Source organism: Bufo bufo, chromosome 1 (assembly GCF_905171765.1).
Source record: "Bufo bufo chromosome 1, aBufBuf1.1, whole genome shotgun sequence".
In the NCBI taxonomy this organism is placed as follows: Eukaryota; Metazoa; Chordata; class Amphibia; order Anura; family Bufonidae; genus Bufo; species Bufo bufo.
In genome coordinates this window covers 676,886,221-676,896,409 of record NC_053389.1, presented here as the reverse complement: position 1 = coordinate 676,896,409, position 10,189 = coordinate 676,886,221, and positions in this window count along the sequence as shown.

The following is a 10,189-nucleotide window of genomic DNA, read 5'->3' as shown; positions in this document are numbered from 1 at the left end:
TTATATGGGGGGCTCTGTGTGGTACTACTATTATCAGGGGGTTTATCTGTTTCTGCAGTGTAGTATTGGGGAGCACAGCGGAACAGTATTGGGGGTAGTGGGATGATTTGTCCAGAAGATGGGAGAATGATGGAAAAGTAGTAACCTAAGATTTTTATTGTCAAACTGCAGAGACGAAAAATGGTGTCTGGTCTGAAGGTCTGAAAGGAGAAGATGAGGAAAGAGAACATCTACATCAAAGGAGACGTCACTGGATGTAAGAGGTATGAGGCGCTGTATTTCTGTAGTGACTGGATCAGGGGAGTAACGATCGTGGTGCGACAGCGACCAGGGGTGGAGGTGGGACATGGGTGTGGCTGGAGGTGGGACATGGGCGTGGTTGGAGACGGGACATGGGTGGGGCCTGGAAGGGGGCCCTCCCTCCCTTCTGTTCGGGTTTGGCTTGAAGAAAAGGTGGCAACCCTACCTGCAATCCATCAGCGGTGGTTGTGCTTGCACACTATAGGAAACTGCACTAGGCTACGTGAGCTCCCATGGTCCCGGCCACCAGAGAGGCCGATGCTTTTTCCTATAGTGTGCAAGCACGACCACCACGGATGGATTACAGAGTGGTCGTAACCATGGATATGAGCAGTGTATAATGTGATGGAAAAATGGATCAAGCCGGCAATATGGAGAATCACAATACATTAGTAAGTGCCTTGTAGTAACTATCCCTACATGATAAACGCCACTTGCTGAAGTGAGACAACCCCTTTTAAGTTGAAAAATAGTGGAAAGTCCCCATTTTAACCAGCCTACGACAATGTGTAGTAGAACGGCTGGATTTACGGCGCGTTTGCCAGTTGGGAGGGACAAGAGCGTGTAGGGTGCCGTGCGCAGGCTCCAATCTTGGCTAATTTACTTACATTTATACCTGGAAACATTTGGGGTCATTTATCAAAGCAACCAATCAGATTCCACCTTTCATTTTTGACAGCTCCTTTGGAAGATGAAAGGTGATTGGTTGCTATGGGCAACTAAACCAGTTCTACTTTACACCAGTTTGATAACTGATCCCAAATGTTGGCAAAAATCTATGCCAGCCAACGGAGTTGAGCCATGCGCAAGGAATGACATAGATGCGCCTAATTTATGACGAGGCATATGCCTCACCATAATGTAGACGAATCATAGGGCAGCGCAAGGGCGAAACTAAGGCTGGTGTGAATGGTCTTAGTAAATGTGCCCCTGTGGGTCCTGGAAGGAGTTTTTACATGGCCGAGGAGAGGGCTAATTAGGCCGGGGTCACACATGCACTTTGAACTCTAGCGGAGCAACAGACTGCTGGAATTCACTGTAGCAGTATACATGCCAGCTTTCGACTGGACAAAAAATACACGCAGCTTTTTTTTTTCCCTAACCAAAGTCTGCATATATATGCCAGAAAGCAGCCAGATCCCATTACATTGAATGGGTATCAAGCAGTGCATGGTGGTATCTGCCTATGTCGGATACGGTGAATTGCGGCAGACTGTTCCTCCGCTCGGAGTTCAAAGTGCAGATGTCAACCCAGCCTTAGGGCTCATGCACACGAATTAATTTTTTTCCCGTGTATGTTTCGTTATTTTTTTTCAGTCCGTATGCAGAACCATTCATTTCAATGGGGCTACAAAAAATGGAAATTACTCCGTGTGCGTTCAGTTTCCGCATGACCGTTCCGCTAAAAAGTACATGTCCTATTATTTTCCGCATTAGGGACAAGGATAGGACTGTTCTATTAGGGGCCGACCGTTCCATTCTGCAAAATGTGGAAAGCACAGAGTCAGTATCTGTGTTTTACGGATCCGCAATTTGCGGACCGCAAAACAGCCAACAGTCGTGTGCATGAGCCCTTATGAAGCTACATTCCTACAAAAGTTTGTACTGGATCATTTCCATGTGTAAACATGCCACTTGTCAGATAATCAAATTTGTCATGTAATCCGCCATTTGTCGTCAGCACATCGCCTGTATAAACTGGTGTGCAGCTTATAGGATGGTGTATGCAATAAGGGCAGTTTCAGACGAGCGTGTCCACTGCGGGAAACATACTCCGCGCAGGAGCGTGATTTGCAGGACTGGACACTAGTCCTGTGACACAACCGCATGGCATTATAATAATTTATAGTGCTGTGTGTCTCTGCCCGACCTCCATTGTAAAGAACTGTACTGACACAATGTCATCAGTACAAGTCATTACAGCGGCTGATGTGGGGCAGGGACACACAGCATTATAAATGATTATAATGCCATGCGGTTCTGTCATGGGAGAAGGGTCCAGTCTGGGAAATCACGCTCCTGCACGAAGCATGTGTCCCGCAGTGAATGTGCTCATCTGAAGTTAGCCTAAGGGTATAACCATACAGAGCGGTTGTGACACATCCATACGAGTTGCAGAGAGCTGTAATTGAGACCATACTGTTTATTCAATCTGCACTGTTAATGGTAGTGCCACACCCACAGTACCACATGGCTGTTAAGGGCACACACGGACCGGCAAGTTTAGTGCAAGTATCTCGCTGTGTGAGGTCCCATTCAAAACTGCTCCTCTGACCAGATTGCACAGCTTTAGGATCCATTCACACAACCATATTTTCCATTACGCCCCATGACAGCACCTGTGAGAGATCCTCCCCCTTCCGGACAGGAAACGGGAACTTCCCAGATCTTTAAAAGGGTCCTCTGTACTCTCATGCTCAGTTTCTTCCTGTTTCCTGTCCGTAGGACAGGGGGATGGTTCTTCTAGGGGGCTGCAGGACTTCTAGGGTAATTACCTTAGGCCTAGTGGAGGTACCTGACGGCGTAAGTCTCCACTAGGAGCCGTTGTAAAGCTCAGTAGTTCCCTCTTCATTATGCCATGGGGGGGGATCCCTGGTGGCCACCTCGTATCCTTCAGTCTGCAGCCGGCGAAGAGGGGGGAGAAGTCGTCCTCTCCTCGTGGTTAACGGCAGGCCTGTTCCAGGCGCATGGGAAGTAACACATGTGTTCCACCTGAACAGGAAGGGCCAATAAACATGGCAGGCGGTGCGCGGCCTTTTTGATGAGGGGACGCCGGCCAGCCAGCATGGCTTTGACCAGACTGCCAGATCTTCCTTCCATACCCCTTGAATGCACGCAAAATGCAGGAAGAAGGGGAGATGCAACAGTGCACTGAAAGACAGGAGCTACACTCCGAATCCAGCATGGTACTCCTAGGGGTAAGAGGGGTTGTCCCTGTTATCTCCTTTTTAGGAGATTATTTTTTACTTTTGGTAACTGATTATGGGCTATGTGTTAATGCAGGTTAAGGAGGCCCAAAGAAAAGCTACGCACAAGACTAAAGCCAGAGAATGTGAAATTTGCAAAAGAAAATTGAGCCCATCTTATCTCAAAGCTTGTTGTCAACCCTGTCTGGATAAGTCTACTTTCACACTTGTGTTTTGGCTTTCCGTTTGTGAGATCCGTTCAGGGCTCTCACAAGCGGTCCAAAACGGATCAGTTTGCATTCTAATGCATTCTGAATAGAAAAGGGTCCACTCAGAATCCATCAGTTTGCATCAGTTCAGTCTCCATTCCGCTTTGGAGACGGACACAAAAATGCTGCACCAAAATTTCTCAGGGTGGCAGTACGGATGGAGGAATCAATAGCTCATCTACAATTCAGAGCGCTCCCATTTATATTATCACAAGTGCCAAGAGTGTTCACAAAACTAATGACAGAGGTGATGACACAAGTAAGGATATCGGACATTATCATAATTCCTTATCTAGACGACCTCCTTATGGTAGGGCAGTCCCCAGATGTCCTGGCGAGCCAAATTCAGGAAGTGTTGGGGATTCTGACAAAACTAGGTTGGCTCATAAATTGGGACAAGTCATGTCTAACACCAGCTTACCGCTGCATTTTTCTAGGAATTCAACTAGATTCATTAGTCCAAAAATCCTTTCTTCCAGTAGAAAAGAGACTGGCATTACAACAGAGGATGAGGAAATTCAGCAGAACCAGAATATCTACGCTGAGAGAGGCTATGTCCATTTTAGGTCTAATGACTGCATGTATACCAGTGGTGAAATGGGCCCAGTTCAGGTCAGTATACTGCAGTCATACATCCTTTCGCATTGGGACAAGACTGCAAATGTGTAATCCCCAGGTCAGTAAAGGATTCCCTTTTATGGCGGATGAAGGAGCTGAACTTGATTCAAGGAGTAGAATGGGTGAAAGAAGATCCACTGATAAATACAACAGACGCCAGCCCCAGGGGTGGGGGGGGCCCCACTCAGTTTTGGGGTTTTCCCAAGGTCAGTGGTCAAAATCTCAGTCTACAATCCCAAAACTCCAGGGAACTGAGGGCAGTACTGTGTGCCTTGAGGGAGGGTCTTCCCTTTCTGATAGGCAGACACGTCAGAATTCTATCCGACAGCACGACGGTGGTGGCCTGTATCAAAAGACAAGGGAGGACAAGATCTCCTCAGCTATTGCATCTATCGTCCTTAATTTTCCAACAAATGGTGGGGAAGGTTCTATCTCTCTCAGCAGTACACCTGAAAGGCTCAGAGAACTGCCAAGCAGACTTTCTGAGCAGACACAAGTTCAGTCAAGGAAACTGGTGTCTAAACCAAGACGTCTTGCATCAGATAGAAGCTCTGTGGGGATCCACAACAATAGACCTTTTTGCATCCAGAGAAAACAGGAAATGCCCAAAAAAAAATTCTCTGAGTTTGGTAGATCAATCCCTGAGGATAGATGCCCTGTCTCAACCTTGGGGCAGGGATCTGGTTTATACTTTTCCCCCTCTTGGCCTATTACCCAGGGTAATTCAGAAGATCAGGAGGGAGGAGGCAACGGTGATCCTAATAGCTCCATTCTGGCCGAAAAGAGTATGGTTTGCCTGGTTAGGGAGGCTATCTCTTTCGAATCCCTGGATATTGCCAGAGAGGGAGGACTTGCTGTATCAGGGCCTTCTACGTCATCCGGAAGTAAAGAAGTTACACTTAACGGCCTGGATTTTGAAAGGGAGTTCTTTTAGGCCAGGGGTCTGTCAGAATAAGTGGTAGAAACTCTACTAGCTAGTAGAAAGGAGGTTACCTCTAACATTTATTTGAGGGTTTGGAAGACCTTTGTTCAATTTGCTGGGTCAGGCTAGATCTGGTTTCGCCACCAAATATTCCATTAATTTTAGGTTTTCTACAGGAGGGTCTTAACAAAAACCTAGCACTCTAAAAGTTCAGATTTCTGCCCTCAGTGCGCTATTTGACTTCAGGATGGCTACCCATCCCTGGATTAAGAGGTTTATTAAAGCGTCATCCAGGTTATTCCCATCTGTTAAAGGGAACCTGTCACCAGTTTTATGGTGTCCTAACTAAGGGCAACATAAATAAGTGATTGATTCTCTTAGTAAAATGCTGGGTCACTTTCTTTAATTGACCCAGTCAATCTGCCAACATCTTGTATTGAAAAGCTCCAGCTGATAATGATCATCTCCTAGACGAGTGGGGGAGCTTTCCTCTTTATCCACCTCTCCACCTTATACCTTGGTACTGGAAGATAGGATAGTGTTTAAACCAGACCCTGCTTTTCTGAAAAAGGTTGTCTCGGATTTTGTCAAAATCCCAAAAGTGAATACGGGGAGACATTTCATACACTTGATGTGAGGAGATGTGTCTGTAGATACTTGGAGTCAACAAGGGAGTGTAGGAAAGCCTCTCAACTTTTCGTTCAGTTCCAGGGTCCAAACAGAGGGTTAAAAGTTACAAGTTGCACTTTTGCCAGATGGATTATGAGGACAATAGGCTTAGCCTATTCTCTGGCAGGTCTCCAGGTACCTACGGGATTCTCGGCCCATTTTACAAGAGCAGTGGCATCATCTTGGGCATAGAAGGGGTGTGCCACCATTGACCAAATTTGTAGAGCTGCGACCTGGAGCTCTCCGACCACGTTTTACAAACATTACAGATTGGATTTATTGTCTGCTCAGGACCTGTCCTTTGAGAGAAAGGTGCTGCAGGCGGTAGTCCCACCCTAAAATTATCTAGTCTAATCTCTCACAGGTGCTGTCATGGGGCATAATGGAAATACATTGATTAGTCTTACTGGTAATCCCTTTTCCATGAGCCCATGACAGCATCTACAATATTCCCCACCCCCCCCTCCCCCAAATAAATAAATAAATTTGATATATAATTAGTTTCATAGAAGTTATCTTAAAGAGGAGATATTCTGAATGGCATATATTTATGTATGAGGTGTTAAGTTTCACTGTATATAGGTGTTTCGGCGTTCCTAGGAATCTTGTCACAAACTGAGCAGTGGAGTACAGAGGACACTTTTAAAGATCTGGGAAGTTCCTGTTTCCTGTCCGGAAGGGGGTGGATCTCTCACAGGTTCTGTCATGGGCTCATGGAAAACGGATTACCGGTAAGAGTAATCAATGTATATTCTGTCCACATCTGTTCCGCAATTTTGCAGATTGGATGTGGACCCATTCATTTCAATGGGACAGCAAAAGTTGCGGACAGCACAGTGTGTTCTCTCCACATCCGCACTTCCATTCTGCGGCCCCAATAAACAGATAGAACATGTCCTATTCTTATCTGTTTTTGTGGTCCGCAAAAACAGATACGGCCGTCTGAATGAGCCCTTATATTGATTTCATCCTGAGAATCCTGGAATCTATTGAATTACACTGATATAATGCTATAAGTGTAATTCAGTAGATTCCAGGTCTCTCAGGGTCACACAGCCTTATCAATCATTATAACACTGTGCGATCCTGTCACAGGAGCAGAGGTCAGAACAGGACCTCACACTGAAACATACAGTGAGTTTCTCTGCCCTAACAATGCAGACCGACTGAAAGGTACGGTCCTAATTAGGCTAATTGGAGCCTGCCTTGCAACTGTATCCTGTGGTCATATCCTAAGTGTGTCCTGCTCAGTCCTGTGAGAAATCTGGCAGAAAGGGGATGATGGAGGTCACCACAAGGTGAGGTTGTGGTACACCAAAAGACTGCAGCACAGTGGAGTAGCTGGCCGCAATGATCAGTGGCGTGAAGCCGTAAGAGCCCTGGATTAAAACCCAGAGTGTGAGTGAGCTAGCCGAAAGTGCATCGGGCGTAAGAGCTGTCTGACTACCACTTGTAGGAGGATACACCGTCTAAGGCCTCTTGCACAGTATTTTGCTGTCCGCAAAAAACACGGATGACGTCCGTGTGCATTCCGTTTTTGCGGAACGGAACAGCTGGCCCCTGATAGAACAGTACTATCCTTGTCCGTTATGCGGACAGTAATAGGACATATTTGAACGGAATGGAAATACGGAAACGTAAGGCATACGGAGTACCTTCCGTTTTTTTTTTTTGGATCCGTTGAAATGAATGGTTCCGTATACGGTTCGCATACAGAACGCAAAAAACGGAACGTAAACGAAAAAAAAAAAACGTTCGTGTGCAAGAGGCCTAAGGCTACTTTCACACTAGCGTTTCTATTTTCCAGTATTAAGATCCTGCATAGGTTCTCAATACCTGTAAAAAACGCTTCCGTTTTGTCCCCATTAATTGTCAACGGGGACAAAATGTAACCGAACAGAATGGAGTGCACCAAAATTCATCCTGTTCCGTTTAGTTGCGTTCTCATACCAGAGAGCAAACCGCAGCAGAGCTGTTTAGGTGCTCATTTTTTGTGGAACAATCTGTAGTTTTTATTGATACCATTTTGGAATGTGGGTGACTTTTTGATCACATTTTAAGAGAAGCAATAAAAAAATGGCAAATCGGCCATTTTGAACCTTTTTTTCCGTTATGCCATTCGCCGTATTGGAATTTTTTTTTTGTATTTTAATAGTATGGGCGTTTTCGATAGCGGTGATTTCCACTTCACCACCATGACGGCCCAGAGAGATTGACCCCTGACCTCTGTAGGGGCAGGAACAGAGATAGGTTTAAAAGGACCCCTCCCACCACCATTCATCAGTGTGTTCCTGCCCCTATAGCGGCCAGGACAGAGAAAAGTCCTCTCTGGCTTTCAGGGAGGTGAAGTGGACCTCGTTTTATTATTTTTAAGTACCTGGGTGACCGCATCGGTGGTGTTCCTTGCCTCCCTTGCGGGTCCTTTTCACCCAGAGATGCGTCCCCTGCTCTCCGGCGGACTTTGTTCCTAAGCTGACAGGGAGACGCCAGGGTCACGCTCCCTGTTGTGGGAAGCCTGCCCTGAGCTGCCGCTGAGTCGCCTGCCTCCAGGGAGGTAGCCGACCGGAAAGACGCTCAGCGCTGTCGCGCGCGTCTGACGTCACTTCCGGGCCGCCGGCGGAACCCGGAAGTAGACGGAGCTCCTATAAAAAATGCTAACAAGCACCTTCCCGTTGCGCTCTCTGCAATCGTGCTCTGACCGGAACATGTCGGACCAGGAGAAGGAGCCACAGCAGCAGCAGGAGCAGACCGCTCCCGAGCGCCCCTGCGTGAGTAGCCCACCTGGGCAAATCGGCAGCTTCACAGGTGGCAGGGGGGGGGGATGTGTGCTTAGAGTTAACCGCTTTTCCCCTCCCCCTGGTGTGTCTGCTGGTATACTGCATCAAATTATGCTCCTATACTAGACTGACATAAATTTAATTGGCTGCCTCTCTCACTTTAGGCCAAACTTACCTTAAAAAAAGGAAAAAGGACCGCCAAATGCATCCAGTGCTCCGTCAGGCTTCCTGAGGACTATACTAAAAAGCTTTGCAAGCATTGCATTTCTAAAATAGTGAGAGACGAACAGCCCTCAATTATGCAGGAGTTTAGATCCATGATTCAGGAGGAGGTTAGGTCCTCACTGGCCTCCCTCCGTGAGGATTCCAGGGGGATCCGCCCACCTAAAAGACCCAAGGGGGCGGACATTCCCTCTGACTCCGAGGATTTAGAAGATGATGCCTCATCCTCTAGAAAAGAGGACGACGACCCCCTTTCTGAAGGAGAGATCGTAGAGGACTCTAGGAAATTTTTCTTCACTCCCAGTGAAATGAGTGACCTTTTAAAGGCGGTCAGGGATACCATGGGGGTGGAGGACATTCAGCAACCCCACACAGTTCAGGAAGAGATGTTTGGGGGATTGAGGGTCAAACGCTCCAGGGTATTCCCCATAAACGGAAACATTAAGGAGATGGTGATGGATGAATGGGCCCATCCTGAAAAGAAGCTAGAAATTTCCAAGGAATTCAGAAACCGCCTTGTATTTGACCCGTCAGACTCCTCAAAAATTTTTGACGAGGTCCCTAGAATTGACGTCCAGGTGGCGAAAGTCAATAAGAAAACCTCACTTCCATTTGAAGACTCCTGTCAGTTAAGGGACACTATGGAAAGGAAGGCGGACAGCTTATTAAAAAGGTCCTGGGAGGCAGCCATGTTTAGTGTCAAGACAAACATAGCCGCTACTTCAGTCGCCAGGTCTATGTACCTGTGGCTGAATGAGTTAGAGTGTCATCTAAGCAGTAAAACTCCCAGGGAACAGATACTAGACTCTATCCCCTTGCTAAAGTCTGCCACGGGTTTCTTAGCGGACGCTTCCGCAGAGACAATTAGATTTTCAGCCAAGGATGCAGCCTTGTCCAATGCGGCCCGAAGGGCACTTTGGATGAAATCTTGGTCGGGAGACATCTCTTCCAAGATGAAGCTGTGTTCTATAGCCTTCTCGGGTGAATACGTGTTTGGTCCCGTATTAGACACGATCCTCGAGAAGGCTACTGATAAAAAGAAGGGGTTCCCTGAGGATAGGACCCCTAAAAAGAAACCCTCCTTTCGTGGTCAATATACCCAGAATAGTTCCTTTCGTGGAAAAGGAAAAACCGGACGTTGGAGTTACCCAAAAGGGGGGAGGGGTAGAGGGTACCTCCTTAATCCCCAAAACAAGGGTGGCGAGAAACAGTGACGCCAGGATAGGGGGAAGACTATCCCAACATTTTGCTCAGTGGCAGCAGACTTCTCCGAGCCTCTGGGCGCAAGATCTTGTCAAGTCGGGATACAGGATAGAGTTATCTTCCCCCCCTCCAGATGTATTTCTGATTTCTCACCACCCTTCTCCTTTTCAGCACAGCCAGATCTGGAAGGAGGTCCAGAATCTCCTGGACCTGGGAGTAGTAATTCCGGTTCCCGTGCCTCAACGGGGGCGGGGGTTCTACTCCAGCCTTTTCTTGGTAAAAAAACCGGGGGAGCTTCCGCAT